The sequence below is a fragment of the Balaenoptera acutorostrata genome, chromosome 13 (assembly GCF_949987535.1).
Source record: "Balaenoptera acutorostrata chromosome 13, mBalAcu1.1, whole genome shotgun sequence".
In the NCBI taxonomy this organism is placed as follows: domain Eukaryota; kingdom Metazoa; phylum Chordata; class Mammalia; order Artiodactyla; family Balaenopteridae; genus Balaenoptera; species Balaenoptera acutorostrata.
In genome coordinates this window covers 42,742,960-42,756,930 of record NC_080076.1, presented here as the reverse complement: position 1 = coordinate 42,756,930, position 13,971 = coordinate 42,742,960, and the positions used below count along the sequence as shown (strand labels likewise).

The following is a 13,971-nucleotide window of genomic DNA, read 5'->3' as shown; positions in this document are numbered from 1 at the left end:
GTAACTGAAGACCTCAGTGACATAGGCTTTTCTGTATAAGGGCTGCCTGGCCTGGGAGAAAATCAGATGGGCAATTTGAGTAGCTGTTTGTGGCTGAACCCAAAATAGCTTGATATCTTTTCCACAGATTGTGTCCCATTTCTGGGAGAGTACTGTGAAATCTTGACAGCAGTAATATATTTTTTTTTTCAAGGAATATAGAATGTTATTTATTTATTTTAATTTTTATTGGAGTATAGTTGACTTACAATGTTGTGTTAGTTACAAGTGTACAACAAAGTGAATAGTAATATATTACTGAGAAAGGATGTGCTTATTATATTTACATATATACACTATATATTTAAAATAAAGTTATTATGAGTATATATACTAAAATATAAAACCATGACCTTGGAGCAGATTAATGAGCTATCTATCCAGCCCAGGATTGTTCTATGAGGAGGAAACGTATGGCTGACACCCCTCCTGTCAGTCTGAAAGGTTCATATGTTCTCTTGCAGTTTCCTTTGTGACTCCTTATAAAATTATAATCTAGCAAATTTTCTAAACTCTCTTTGAACCCTAAAATTTTATAATTCCTAGAAGCAGCATAGAGAAGAAGAAAAAAATTTTTTAACTGGAGTTCAGAACAGAGTGTAAATTCTCCTTTTGTTAGCTGAATGACTTTCTGAGCCTGTTCCCAAGTCTCTAAAATAGGATGATGATAATTAAAAATACTTATCTCTGTGGGGTTCAGAATGTTTAAACTAGATATGAAAGCTTTAATAGATTTTATACAAATGTAGGTGTTTTCATTTCTTATATTTCTTGGCATAATGCAGTCCATAAACTTATAAAGTAGTATTTCCTTTCCCTTTTGGTATCTGAAATTTTCCTTTTAAAAATGTCAGTTTATCCTGATATTCTTCTACTGAGGTCCTGGGGTCTGGTAAAAATGATATTATTTGTCCTCTCGTGCTTTTCATGATTTCATACATTGAAATCATACATCCTCAAATCTTTTGAGTCTGGATGTTCATTTTTGAGTTCTGCCTTTATACAGTGCCCCAACTGTTCCTTTTGGATTCCTGTCCCCAAGTTTTTCAGCTCCATTATGTCACTTTTGATATATAACAACTGAAACCATCCTTAGGGCTATAGGCACAGACATAGCATGGCAATGTACAAAGACAGAATATTTTCCCTTTTCTACTTATTTCCTGACTATTTCCAGAATCTTGTTGACCTTCATAACTGCAGTAGCACCTTGAGCTGATAGGCTTAGAGCATAGCCCATCATAATTAATCTCTTGGTGAACACAACATCCTACAATTTGGAATGCTTTTACTTTGGTGTGATATCTAATATTTAGCCTTTTGAAGCTTATTTTTCACTTTTCTGAAGACTGATTTCCAGAGTGGCTCTTGTTTTGGTTAGGTTTTTGTTTGTTTGTTTGTTTTATTTTGTTCTGTTTTTAATGTATTTATACCCCATCAATTTTTAAAAGAATATGTAGCAACTCTTCCAGTAATACCTCATATTTGGGACTTTGGTAACATTAGAATTTTATCATTTACCATCCCGTGTTGTGGTTCAACTGCTACACAACCTGTAGACCTTCATTCATTAACCGGATGTTTATTGAAGCCCACACTATGGCAGGTACTGCAGTAAAGGCTTGGATACAGAGGGGACCAAGACCGATTAAAGTGCAGACTCTCTTGAAAGCTACATTCCAGTGACGGGGGCAGTAAACCACAAACCAACATATGAGTTAACAGTAAAATACCAGACATAAAACTAGATGAGGTGGTAGAGTAACTGGAGGGTGACTTCACATGGCATGGTCAGGAAGGACCTCTCTGAGGAAGTGACCTCTAAGCCTTGATCTGAATAGCAAGAACGTGGAGTAACAAGGAAGCCAGTGTGAAAGGAGCTTCCAGGGAGAGGTGGGCAGAGGCCTGGTCACAGGACACTGCAGACCAGGGAAGGAGTTTGGATTTTGTAGTGGTTTCATAGGAACCACTGTGGTATCCTTAGCAAGGGGCAGTACATGAATAATGGCAGCCTTGGCATAATTTGATGAAAGTGGGATCTGTGTAAAATGTAGGCCCACGTTATTGCGAGATTAATGAAATGACCCCAAAATCTCTACACCTCTCAATGAGGAACATTCTAATTTGTGGCTGGCTAGACTTTCAGGACAATGGCAGTGACTCCTGAATTTTCAAGTTAGTTGGTACCCATTTTGTCTAATTAAGGAATAAAATACAGAATTTCAAGGAGGGAGTGGTCACCAGAGCCAAATACTATTCAGAGGTTGAGTTGGATGAAGAAAGAAAAGTGACTGTTAGATTCAGTAACAGAAAGCTATTGATGGCCTTGACCAGAACAGGGTAAGGAAGACAACAGAATTGATTTGAATGGTAGATGAAACAATGGAAATAGACAATTTTGTCAAGTTTTGCTGTGTATAGGAGGAGATAAATAGCATAATAGCTAATAGATAATGTGGAGTTAAGGAAGTTTTTTTATCTTATTTTGTCAAAGTCACATGATACTAGAGCATGTTTGCACATGTTAAGAATAGTCCATATGGAAAGAAATTGATATTGCAAGAGAGAGTGAGGATAGTTGCAGGAGTGACATCAACGAGAACGGGAGGGCAGATCTGATCCAGAGAACAGGTGGAGGGTCGACCTTTGATGGGAATCAGAACATGACAGCCTTGTTCAGGTTATGCCTGAGTGTGGTTTCCCGCTCCACAAGAACCACTGATGATGTGCTTAGTAGCAAAAATTAATGTCAAGGTATCCTTTTCCTGATGTCTCTTTAAGCACTAGAGATTTGAGGAATGGAAGTTGAAAATACCCAGATGGACATAACCATAACCAGAGGCAATAGCAAGAAATCTTTAGCATAGTTCACAAAGTCAATAAGATAATTCTTAAAAATTCTCAGGGGCTCCTTTGACTCTAGAAAATGACGTACAATATTATACCTAAGTGATCATATAACATACCATTTACTGGAAATCCTAATGTGATCCACTCTTTCTTCATTGTTTATTGAAAAAATTAGTCAGCTTATTTGATGCTAACGGGACTCTGAAATGCATAGGGAAGGTGTGAAAAGCCCAGGACATACAAGTAGCAAGTTGTGCAGTTAGGATTCTAACCAATTTTTTTTTTTAACTTTAGTGCTCAAGCTTTTATTTAATTTTTTAAAATTTATTTATTTATTTACTTATTTATTTATTTTTGGCTGCATTTCCTTTTCGTTGCTGCGCGCAGGCTTTCTCTAGTTGCGGTGAGCGGGGGCTACTCTTCATTGCAGTGCGCCGGCTTCTCATTGTGGTGGCTTTTCTTGTTGCGGAGCATGGGCTGTAGGCGCGTGGGCTTCAGTAGTTGTGACACGCAGGCTCAGTAGTTGTGGCTCTTGGGCTCTAGGCACGCGGGCTTCAGTAGTTGTGGCACACAGGCTCAGTAGTTGTGGCTCGTGGGCTCTAGAGTGCAGGCTCAGTAGTTGTGGCACATGGGCTTAGTTGCTCCGCGGCATGTGGGATCTTCCCAGACCAGGGCTCGAACCCGTGTCCCCTGCATTGGCAGGCGGATTCCCAACCGCTGTGCCACCAAGGAAGTCCCTCCCATATTTTATATTTATTTTTTAAACTTAAAAGAACCATAAGAAAATAAGACAAAAGCACACAAAAAATGTTGCACACAATCTCACTTATGAGTTTGCAAATCTAAACCAGCACTGTAATGAAGACTTTGTAAACATTACCAAGTAGGACTTTGTCCAGGAATGCAAAGATGATTCAACATTAGGAAATCAATGATGATGATTGATCGAAGGAAACCATTTTTATTATCTCCATGGTGGTTGCAAAGGTAGTTGGTACATATTTTTTGTATACCATATACATGTATATATGGTATAACAAAGGCATTATTTTCTGCATTGATTTCGCCCTAGAAAACCAGAGACGTAACTGAAAATTTATTAGAACTCATGAGTAATAACTCTGTAACAATAAAAGTAAATGTTTAAAAATCAATAATTTTCAGTAATCTAGATGAAATGGATAAATACCTAGAAAGACATAAACTACTTAAATAGAAATTCTGAATAGACCTATAAAACAAGAGATAGAATTAGTAATTTCAGTACAAATTTCCACAAAGAAAAGCCCAGGCCCAAGTAACTTAATGGTGAATTCTACCAAATATTTAAAGAAAAACTAACACCAGTCCTTTAAAAAGTCTTCCAAAAAGTAAAAGAGAGGGGAACACTTTACAACTCATTCTGTGAGGCCAATATTACCCTGATAACAAAACCAGGGACTTCCCTGGCGGTCCAGTGGTTAAGACTCTGTGCTTCCAATGCAGGTGGCATGGGTTCGATCCCTGGTTGGGGAACTAAGATCCCACATGTGGCACAGAGCAACCAAAAACAAACAAACAACAAACAAAGACATCACAAGAAAACTATAGACCAGTATCTCTTATGAATATAGACATAAAAATCCTCAACAAAATACTAGCAGAATAAATCCAGCAACATATAAAAAGGATTATGCACCATGATCAAATAGGATTAATGCAAGGTTGTCTTAACATATGGAAAGCAATCAGTGTTATACACCATATTAATAGAATAAAGGACAAAAGTCACATGAGACTCTCAGTGGATATTTAAAAAAGCATTTGACAAAATTCAATACCCTTTCATGATTAAAAACACTAAAACTAGGAATAGAAGGAAACTTCCTCAGTGTGATAATAATGCTATCTATGAAAAACTCATATCATACTTAGCAGTGAATAGATGCTTCCCCGCTAAGACAAGGAACGAGACAGGATGTCCACTCCTGGCACTTCTATTCAGCATTTTACTAGAGGTTCTGGCCAGAGCAATTGGGCAAGAAAAAGAAATGAGGCATTCAGCTTAGAAAGGAAGAAGTAAAACTATCTCTGTTTGCAGAGTCATGATCTTGTATGTAGAAAATCCTAAGGAACCAACAAAAAGCTATTATGACTAATAAGTCAGTTAAGCAGGGTTGGTGGATACAAGATCAGTACCCCAAAATCAACCTTATTAACATTAATTAACTATCCAAAAATAAAATTAAGAGTACAATTCCACTTAAAGTAGCATTAAAGAGAATACAATAGGAATAAATTTAATAAAGAAGTGTAAGACTTATATACTAAAAACTTTAAAACATCATTGGAGGAACTTAAGTGGAAAGATATCTCATGTTCCTGGATTGGAAAACTTTATGTTGTTAAGATGGCAGTACTCCCCAGATTAATCTCTAGATTCAATTCAGTCCCTGTCAAAATCTCAACTACTTTTTTTTTCCCCACAAAGAACATTCTGTGTTTTTTTTTCTTTTTCTTTTTTAATTGGAGTATAGTTGCTTTACAATGTTGTGTTAGTGTCTGCTGTACAACAAAGCGAATCAGCTATATGTATACATATATCCCCTCCTTCTTGGACCTCCCTCCCACCCCACCCCCCATCCCACCCATCTAGGTCACCACAGAGCAGCAAGCTGAGCTCCCTGTGCTATACCGCAGGTTCCCACTAGCTATCTGTTTTACACATGGTAGTGTATATATGTCAATTCCCATCTCCCAATTCACCCCATTCGCCCCTTCCCTCCCACCCCGTGTCCATGTTGAATCTAGAAAAATGGTACAGATGAACCTATTTGCAGTGCAGGAATAGTGATGCAGATGTAGTCAACTACCTTTTTACACAAATTGACAAGCTGATTCTGAGATTAATAGGTAAATTCGTGGGACCCAGAATAGCTGAAACAATCTTCAAATGGAAGAAAAAAGTTGCAGGACTTCTACTTTTGATTTCAAAACTGACTACAGACCTGCAGTAATCAAGACAGTGTTACTGGCCCAAGGATAGGTGTATAGATGGAATAGAACTGAGAGTCCAGAAATAAACCCATATATTTATAATTAATTGATTTTCACAAGAGTGCCAAGATAATTAAATGGTGCTGGGACAACTGAATGGTCACATGCAAAATAATGAAGTTTGGATCCAAACCTCACACCATATAGAAGAAATAACTGAAAATGGATCATTGACCTTAATGTAAGAACTAAACTATACAACTTTTAGAAGAAATGTAAGTGAAATCAGTATGCATTTGCATTAAGCAGTGGTTTCTTAGATGTGATGAAAGCCAAGTAACAAAAGAAAAAATGGATAAATTGTACTTCATCAAAAAGAAAAAGTTTTGTGCTTCAAAGGATACCATCAAGAAAAAGACAATCCACAGTACAGGAGAAAATATTTGCAAATCAGATATCTGATAAGCGACCTGTATCCGAAATGTAGAAAGAACTCTTAATAACTCACCAACAAAAAGGCATTTAACCCACTTTAAAAATGGGCAAAGGATTTGCATAAACATTTCTCCAAAGAAGATATACAAATGGTAAAAAAGCATATGAAAAAGGTGTTCAACATCGTTAGCCATTAGGGAAATCAAATCAAAATTTACACACACTAGGATGGCTAGAATCAAAAACACAAGTGTTGGTGAAGATCTGGAGAAACTGGAACCCTCATATGTTGCTGGTGGGAGTGTGAAATGGAGCACCTGCTTTAGAAAACAGCCTGGCAATTCCTCAAAATGTTAAAACACAGTGGTACCATTTTCCACTCCTAGGTATATCCCAAGAGAATTGAAAATTAGGTTCACACAAAATCATCTGCATGAATGTTTGTAGCAGCATTGCTCATAATAGCCCCAGAATGAAAACAACTCAAATGTTCATCAGCTGATGATTCAATCAGTAAAATGTGTTACATTCATACAATGGAATATTATTCAACCATAAAAAGGAATATGACGTTCTGATATGTGCCACGACATGGATGAACCTGGGAAAGATTTTGCTAAGTGAGCGAAACTAGACACAAAGGCCACGTATTTTATGACTGCATTTATATGAAATGGCCAAAATAAGTAAATCTGTAGAGACAGAAAATAGATTAGTGGTTACCAGGGTCTGGTGGGAGGAGAGAATCAAGAGTGGCTGCTAATATGTATGGGGTTTGTTTGGGGAGGGGGAGGTAAATGAGAATCTTCTGGAATTAGAGAGTGGTGATACATGAATGATTCTGTGAATATTTTAAAAACCACTGAATTATAAACTTTAGAAGATTGAACTTTATGGTATATGAATTATATTTCAATAAACCTCTATCATTACATAATAAATGACTAAATTTTTTTTGAATTTATTTCTTTGTACAGCAGGTTCTTATTAGTTATCTATTTTATACATATTAGTGTATATATGTCAATCCCAACCTCCCAATTCATCCCACCACCCCCCACCGACCCCGCTTTCCCCCTTTGGTGTCCATACGTTTGTTCTCTACATCTCTGTCTCTATTTCTGTCTTGTAAACTGGTTCATCTGTACCATTTTTCTAGATTCCACATATATGTGTTAATATACGATATTTCTTTTTCTCTTTCTGACTTACTTCACTCTGTATGACAGTCTCTAGGTCCATCCACATCTCTGCAAATGACCCCATTTCATTCATTTTTATGGCTGAGTAATATTCCATTGTATATATGTACCACATCTTTATCCATTCGTCTGTTGATGGGCATTTACGATGCTTCCATGACCTGGCTATTGTAAAAAGTGCTGCAATGAACATTGGGGTGCATGTGTCTTTTTGAATTATGGTTTTCTCAGGATATATGCCCAGTAGTGGGATTGCTGAGTCATTCTATAATTCTATTTTTAGTTTTTTAAGGAACCTCCATACTGTTCTCCATAGTGGCTATTATCAATTTACATTCCCACCAACAGTACAAGAGGGTTCCCTTTTCTCCATACCCTCTCCAGCATTTATTGTTTGTAGATTTTCTATGATGCCCATTCTAACTGCTGTGAGGTGATACCTCATTGTAGTTTTGATTTGCATTTCTCTAATAATTAGTGATGATGAGTATCTTTTCATGTGCCTTTTGGCCATCTGTATGTCTTCCTTTGAGAAATGTCTGTGTAGGTCTTCTGCCCATTTATTGATTGCATTGTTTGTTTTTTTAATATTGAGCTGCCTGAGCTGTTTATATACTTTGGAGATTAATCCTTTGTCCGTTGATTCATTTGCAAATATTTTCTCCCATTCTGAGGGTTGTCTTTTCATCTTGTTTATAGTTTCCTTTGCTGTGCAAAAGCTTTTAAGTTTCATTAGGTCCCATTTGTTTATTTTTGTATTTATTTCCATTAGTCTAGGAGGTGGGTCAAAAGAGATCTTGCTGTGATTTATGTCAAAGAGTGTTCTTCCTATGTTTTCCTCTAAGAGTTTTATAGTGTCCGGTCTTACATTTAGGTCTTGAATCCATTTTGAGTTTACTTTTGTGTATGGTGTTAGGGAGTGTTCTGATTTAATTCTTTTACATGTAGCTGTCCGGTTTTTCCAGCACTACTTATTGAAGAGACTGGCTTTTCTCCATTGTATATTCTTGCCTCCTTTATCAAAGATAAGGTGACCATATGTGCATGAGTTTATTCTGAGCTTTCTATCCTGTTCCATTGATCTATATTTCTATTTTTGTGCCAGTACCATATTGTCTTGATTACTGTAGCTTTGTAATATAGTCTGAAGTCAGGGAGTCTGATTTCTCCAGCTCCATTTTTTCCCCTCAAGACTGCTTTGGCTATTCGGGGTCTTTTGTGTCTCCATATAAAATTTAAGATTTTTTGTTCTAGTTCTGTAAAAAATGCCATTGATAATTTGCCATTGGGATTGCATTGAATCTGTAGATTGCTTTGGGTAATATAGTCATTTTCACAATATTGATTCTTCCAATCCAAGAACATGGTATATCTCTCCATCTGTTTGTGTCATCTTTGATTTCTTTCATCAATGTCTTATAGTTTTCTGAGTACAGGTCTTTTACCTCCTTAGGTAGGTTTATTCCTAGGTATTTTATTCTTTTTGTTGCAATGGTGAATGGGATTGTTTCCTTAATTTCTCTTTCTGATCTTTCGTTATTAGTGTATAGGAATGCAAGATATTTCTGTGCATTAATTTTGTATTCTGCAACTTTACCAAATTCATTGATTAGCTCTAGTAGTTTTCTGGTGGCATCTTTAGGATTCTCTATGTATAGTATCATGTCATCTGCAAACAGTGACAGTTTTACTTCTTCTTTTCCAATTTGGATTCCTTTTATTTCTTTTTCTTCTCTGATTGCTGTGGCTAGGACTTCCAGAACTATGTTGAATAATAGTGGTGAGAGTGGACATCCTTGTCTTTTCCTGATCTTAGAGGAAATGCTTTCAATTTTTCACCATTGAGAATGATGTTTGCTGTGGGTTTGTCATATATGGCCTTAATTATATTGAGGTAGGTTCCCTCTATGCCCACTTTCTGGAGAGTTATTATCATAAATGAGTGTTGAATTTTGTCAAAAGCTTTTTCTGCATCTACTGAGAAGATCATATGGTTTTTATTCTTCAATTTGTTAATATGGTGTATCACATTGATTGATTTGCATATATTGAAGAATCCTTGCATCCCTGGGATAAATCCCACTTGATCATGGTATATGATCCTTTTAATGTGTATTTGGATTCTGTTTGCTGGTATTTTGTTGAGGATTTTTGCATCTATATTCATCAGTGATATTGGTCTGTAATTTTCTTTTTTTGTAGTATCTTTTTCTGGTTTTGGTATCAGGGTGATGGTGACCTCGTAGAATGAGTTTGGGAGTGTTCCTTCCTCTGCAGTTTTTTGGAAGAGTTTGAGAGGGATGGGTGTTAGCTCTTCTTTAAATGTTTGATAGAATTCACCTGTGGAGCCATCTGGTACTGGAGTTTTGTTTGTTGGAAGGTTTTTAATCACAGTTTCAATTTCATTACTTGTGATTGGTCTGTTCATGTTTTCTATTTCTTCCTGGTTCAGTCATGGAAGGTTATACCTTTCTAAGAATTTGTCATGTCTTCCAGGTTGTCCATTTTATTGGCATACAGTTGCTTGTAGTAGTCTCTTATGATGCTTTGTATTTCTGTGGTGTCCATTGTAACTTCTCCATTTTCATTTCTAATTTTATTGATTTGAGTCCTCTCCCTCTTTTTCTTGATGAGTCTGGCTAAAGGTTAATCAATTTTGTTTATCTTCTCAAAGAACCAGCTTTTAGTTTTATTGATCTTTGCTATTGTTTTCTTTGTTTTTATTTCATTTATTTCCACTCTGATCTTTATGATTCTTTCCTTCTACTAACTTTGGGTTTTGTTTGTTCTTCTTTCTCTAGTTCCTTTAGGTGTAAAGTTAGATTGTTTATTTGAGATTTTTCTTGTTTCTTGAGGTAGGATTGTATTGCTATAAACTTCCCACTTAGAACTGCTTTTGCTGCATCCCATAGATTTTTGGTCGTCATGTTTTTGTTGTCATTTGTTTCTAGGTATTTTTTGATTTCCTCTTTGATTTCTTCAGTGATCTCTTGGTTATTTAGTAACGTATTGTTTAGCCTCCATGTGTTTGTGTTTTTTACGTTATTTTACCCTGTAATTGATTTCTAACCTCATAGCATTGTGGTCAGAAAAGATGCTTGATATGATTTCAGTTTTCTTCAGTTTACTGAGGCTTGATTTGTGACCCAAGATGTGTGTGATCTCTCCTGGAGAATGTTCCATGTGCACTTGAGAAGAAAGTGTAATCTGCTGTTTTTGGATGGAATGTCCTATAAATATCAGTTAAATCTGTCTGGTCCATTGTGTCATTTAAAGCTTGTGTACTTATTAATTTTCTGTCTGAATGATCTGTCTGTTGGTGTAAGTGACGTGTTAAAGTCCCCCACTATTATTGTGTTACTGTCGATTTCCTCTTTTATAGCTGTTAGCATTTGCCTTATGTATTGAGGTGCTCCTATGTTGGGTGCATATATATTTATAATTGTTATATCCTCTTCTTGGATTGATCCTTTGATCATTAGTAGTGTCCTTCCTTGTCTCTTGTAACATTCTTTATTTTAAAGTCTATTTTATCTGATATGAGTATTGCTACTCCAGCTTTCTTTTGATTTCCATTTGCATGGAATATCTTTTTCCATCCCCTCACTCTCAGTCTGTATTTGTTCCTAGGTCTGAAATGGGTGTCTTATAGACAGCATATATATGGGTTTTGTTTTTGTATCCATTCCGTGAGCCTGTGTCTTTTGGTTGGAGCATTTAATTCATTCACGTTTAAGGTAATTACCGATATGTATATTCCTGCTACCATTTTCTTAAATGTTTTGGGTTTGTTTTTGTAGGTCCTTTTCTTCTCTTGTGTTTCCCACTTAGAGAAGTTCCTTTAGCATTTGTTGTAGAGCTGGTTTGGTGGTGCTGAATTCTCTTAGCTTTTGCTTGTCTGTAAAGCTTTTGATTTCTCTGTTGAACCTAAATGAGATCCTTGCTGGGTAGAGTAATCTTGGTTGTAGGTTCTTCCCTTTTATCACTCTAAATATATCATGCCACTCCCTTCTGGCTTGCAGAAGTTCTGCTGAGAAATCAGCTGTTAACGTTATGGGAGTTCCCTTGTATGTTATTTGCTGTTTTTCCCTTGTTGCTTTTAATAATTTTTCTTTGTCTTTAATTTTTGTCAATTTGATTACTGTGTGTCTCAGTGTGTTTCTCCTTGGCTTTATCCTGCCTGGGACTCTCTACACTTCCTGGACTTGGGTGGCTATTTCCTTTCCCATGTTAGTGATGTTTTCGACTGTCATCTCTTCATATATTTTCTCGGGTCCTTTCTCCGTCTCTTCTCCTTCTGGGATCCCTATAATGTGAATGTTGGTGCATTTAATATTGTCCCAGAGGTCTCTTAGGCTGTCTTCATTTCTTTTCATTCTTTTTCCTTATTCTGTTCTGTGGCAGTGAATTCCACCATTCTGTCTTCCAGGACACTTATGCATTCTTCTGCCTCAGTTATTCTGCTATTGATTCCTTCTAGTGTATCTTTCATTTCAGTTATTGTATTGTTCTTCTCTGTTTGTTTGTTCTTTAATTCTTCTAGGTCTTTGTTAAACATTTCTTTCATCTTCTCAATCTTTGCCTCCATTCTTTTCCCAAGGTCCTGGATCATCTTTAGTATCATTATTCTGAATTATTTTTTTGGAAGGTTGCCTATCTCCACTTCATTTAGTTGTTTTACTGGGGTTTTATCTTGTTCCTTCATCTGGTACATAGCCCTCTGTCTTTTCATTTTGTCTGTCTTTCTGTCAATGTGGTTTTCTTTCCACAGGCTGCTGGATTGTAGTTCTTCTTGCTTCTGCTGTCTGCCCTCTGGTGGATGAGGCTATCTCAATAAATGACTAAATTTTTAAGATCTAGTTTCTTTATACCATGAATGACAAATTCAAAATTATAATGGAAAGAACGAATGCATGACAGAATTTAAGAAAATTTTGAGAAAAAGCAGAGGGGAAATTATTCTACAGATAGTAATACATATTATATATGTATTTAAATAATAAAGAGTGTGAAACTATCATGGGGACAGGACCTGCCCCCCCCCAAAAGAAAACCCCTGAAAAGACTTTAAATGCATGTATTAGGAAAGTCATAGAGAGTAAAATTAGTGATTCCTCAGTGGGAAAAGTATAGATTATCTATGAAATGATGGTGTTCAACACCGAGCTAACTTTATCAGTCAGCAATTGTGGTTGAAAATAGCAGAAAATAATTCTGGCAAGTTTAAGCAGAGACGGATTTACAGAAATCATATTGGGCAGCTCTCAGAGTCAGTGGGGAACCAAGCTCAGAAGGTGACAGCATCCAAAAGATGTGAAGAAGCTAGGAATAGATCCTCCCTTGAGCCACTGGACTAGGATGGTTAGGATGCTGCTGTGCTGCTGAAGCATCTGCTAGATCCCACCACTGCCACCATGAACAAATTCTAATGATCCCTGCATGTTTCACTCACTCCCTTAAGACTCTGAGACCCAGGCAAGAGCATCCAGAGGCAGAGCCTAGGTCACAGGCCTGCATCTTACCCTGGGTGTCGGGAAAGGGATATCTGCCCACCTTTGGTACTGTGGTGAGAGGCAGGGCCCTGTTGCATCAAGTCAGATAGGAAGGTGTCCAAATGCTGGGGAGCCAAAAATTTCCACTAACATTTGGAATAACTAAAATTAGAACCGTCCTTTATATCATAGGCCAAAATAAATTCCACGTCTATTCAGAATGTAAATGTGAAACTTGAGACCATAAAAGTACTTAAAGAAAATACACATGAATATTTATGTAATCTTGGCTTGGGAGAGTTGCTAAGCATGGTATAAAAATCAGAAGGCCATTAAAAATGTCAGTAGCGAATATTTAATGATCCAGAAAGGGAACCATGGTCTGTTAAATTTTTTAAAAAATAGAATGGTATATGCCAGAATATTAACAGTGGTTTTCTCTGGATGATGAGACCAGAGATGATTTTTCATTTCTTCCTTCACACTCTGTATTCAAGTTTGGTGGGGGTTTTTTGTGTGTTTCAAAAGCTGTTACTGCTTTTTAAATTTGGAAGGTGATTTGCTTGCTGGGTTTGTACGAATACATAGATACTGGTGTCTCCATAAGTAAATTTTATGCTAAACACTACAAAAGTGAAAATAACTCTTTAAAGAGCAGGTAATGAGACACTTGTGTTTAGACACCCCTGTCTCTATAAAAATCATGTTGAATGGCTTTTGGTATTGGCTCCATCTGGTGGCACTTCAAAAGGAGGACCTGAATAATTGGATGACGACTGTAAGAATGCCCCCCAAGATTATGATGCTTCTCTCACCTCCTCCAGTGTTTTTTGTTTTGTTTTGTTTTAGTTTGTCTTGTTTTTAAGAAAACCCATCTGCTTGACTACAAAAGTACCAGTTTGTACTTAGGGTATTGGCATCTAAAGGAAGCATCACAGATGTAAAGATTCTGGAGGTAATGTTTATTGTGGCCTATA

General features: G+C 36.7%; 1 protein-coding gene across 4 annotated transcripts in view; it reads left to right on the top strand.

Moving 5' to 3' along the window:
- The window catches only part of MAPRE2 (microtubule associated protein RP/EB family member 2), a 176,328-nt gene that overhangs the window by 119,472 nt on the left and 42,885 nt on the right, over positions 1 to 13,971 (top strand). The window lies entirely within an intron of this gene.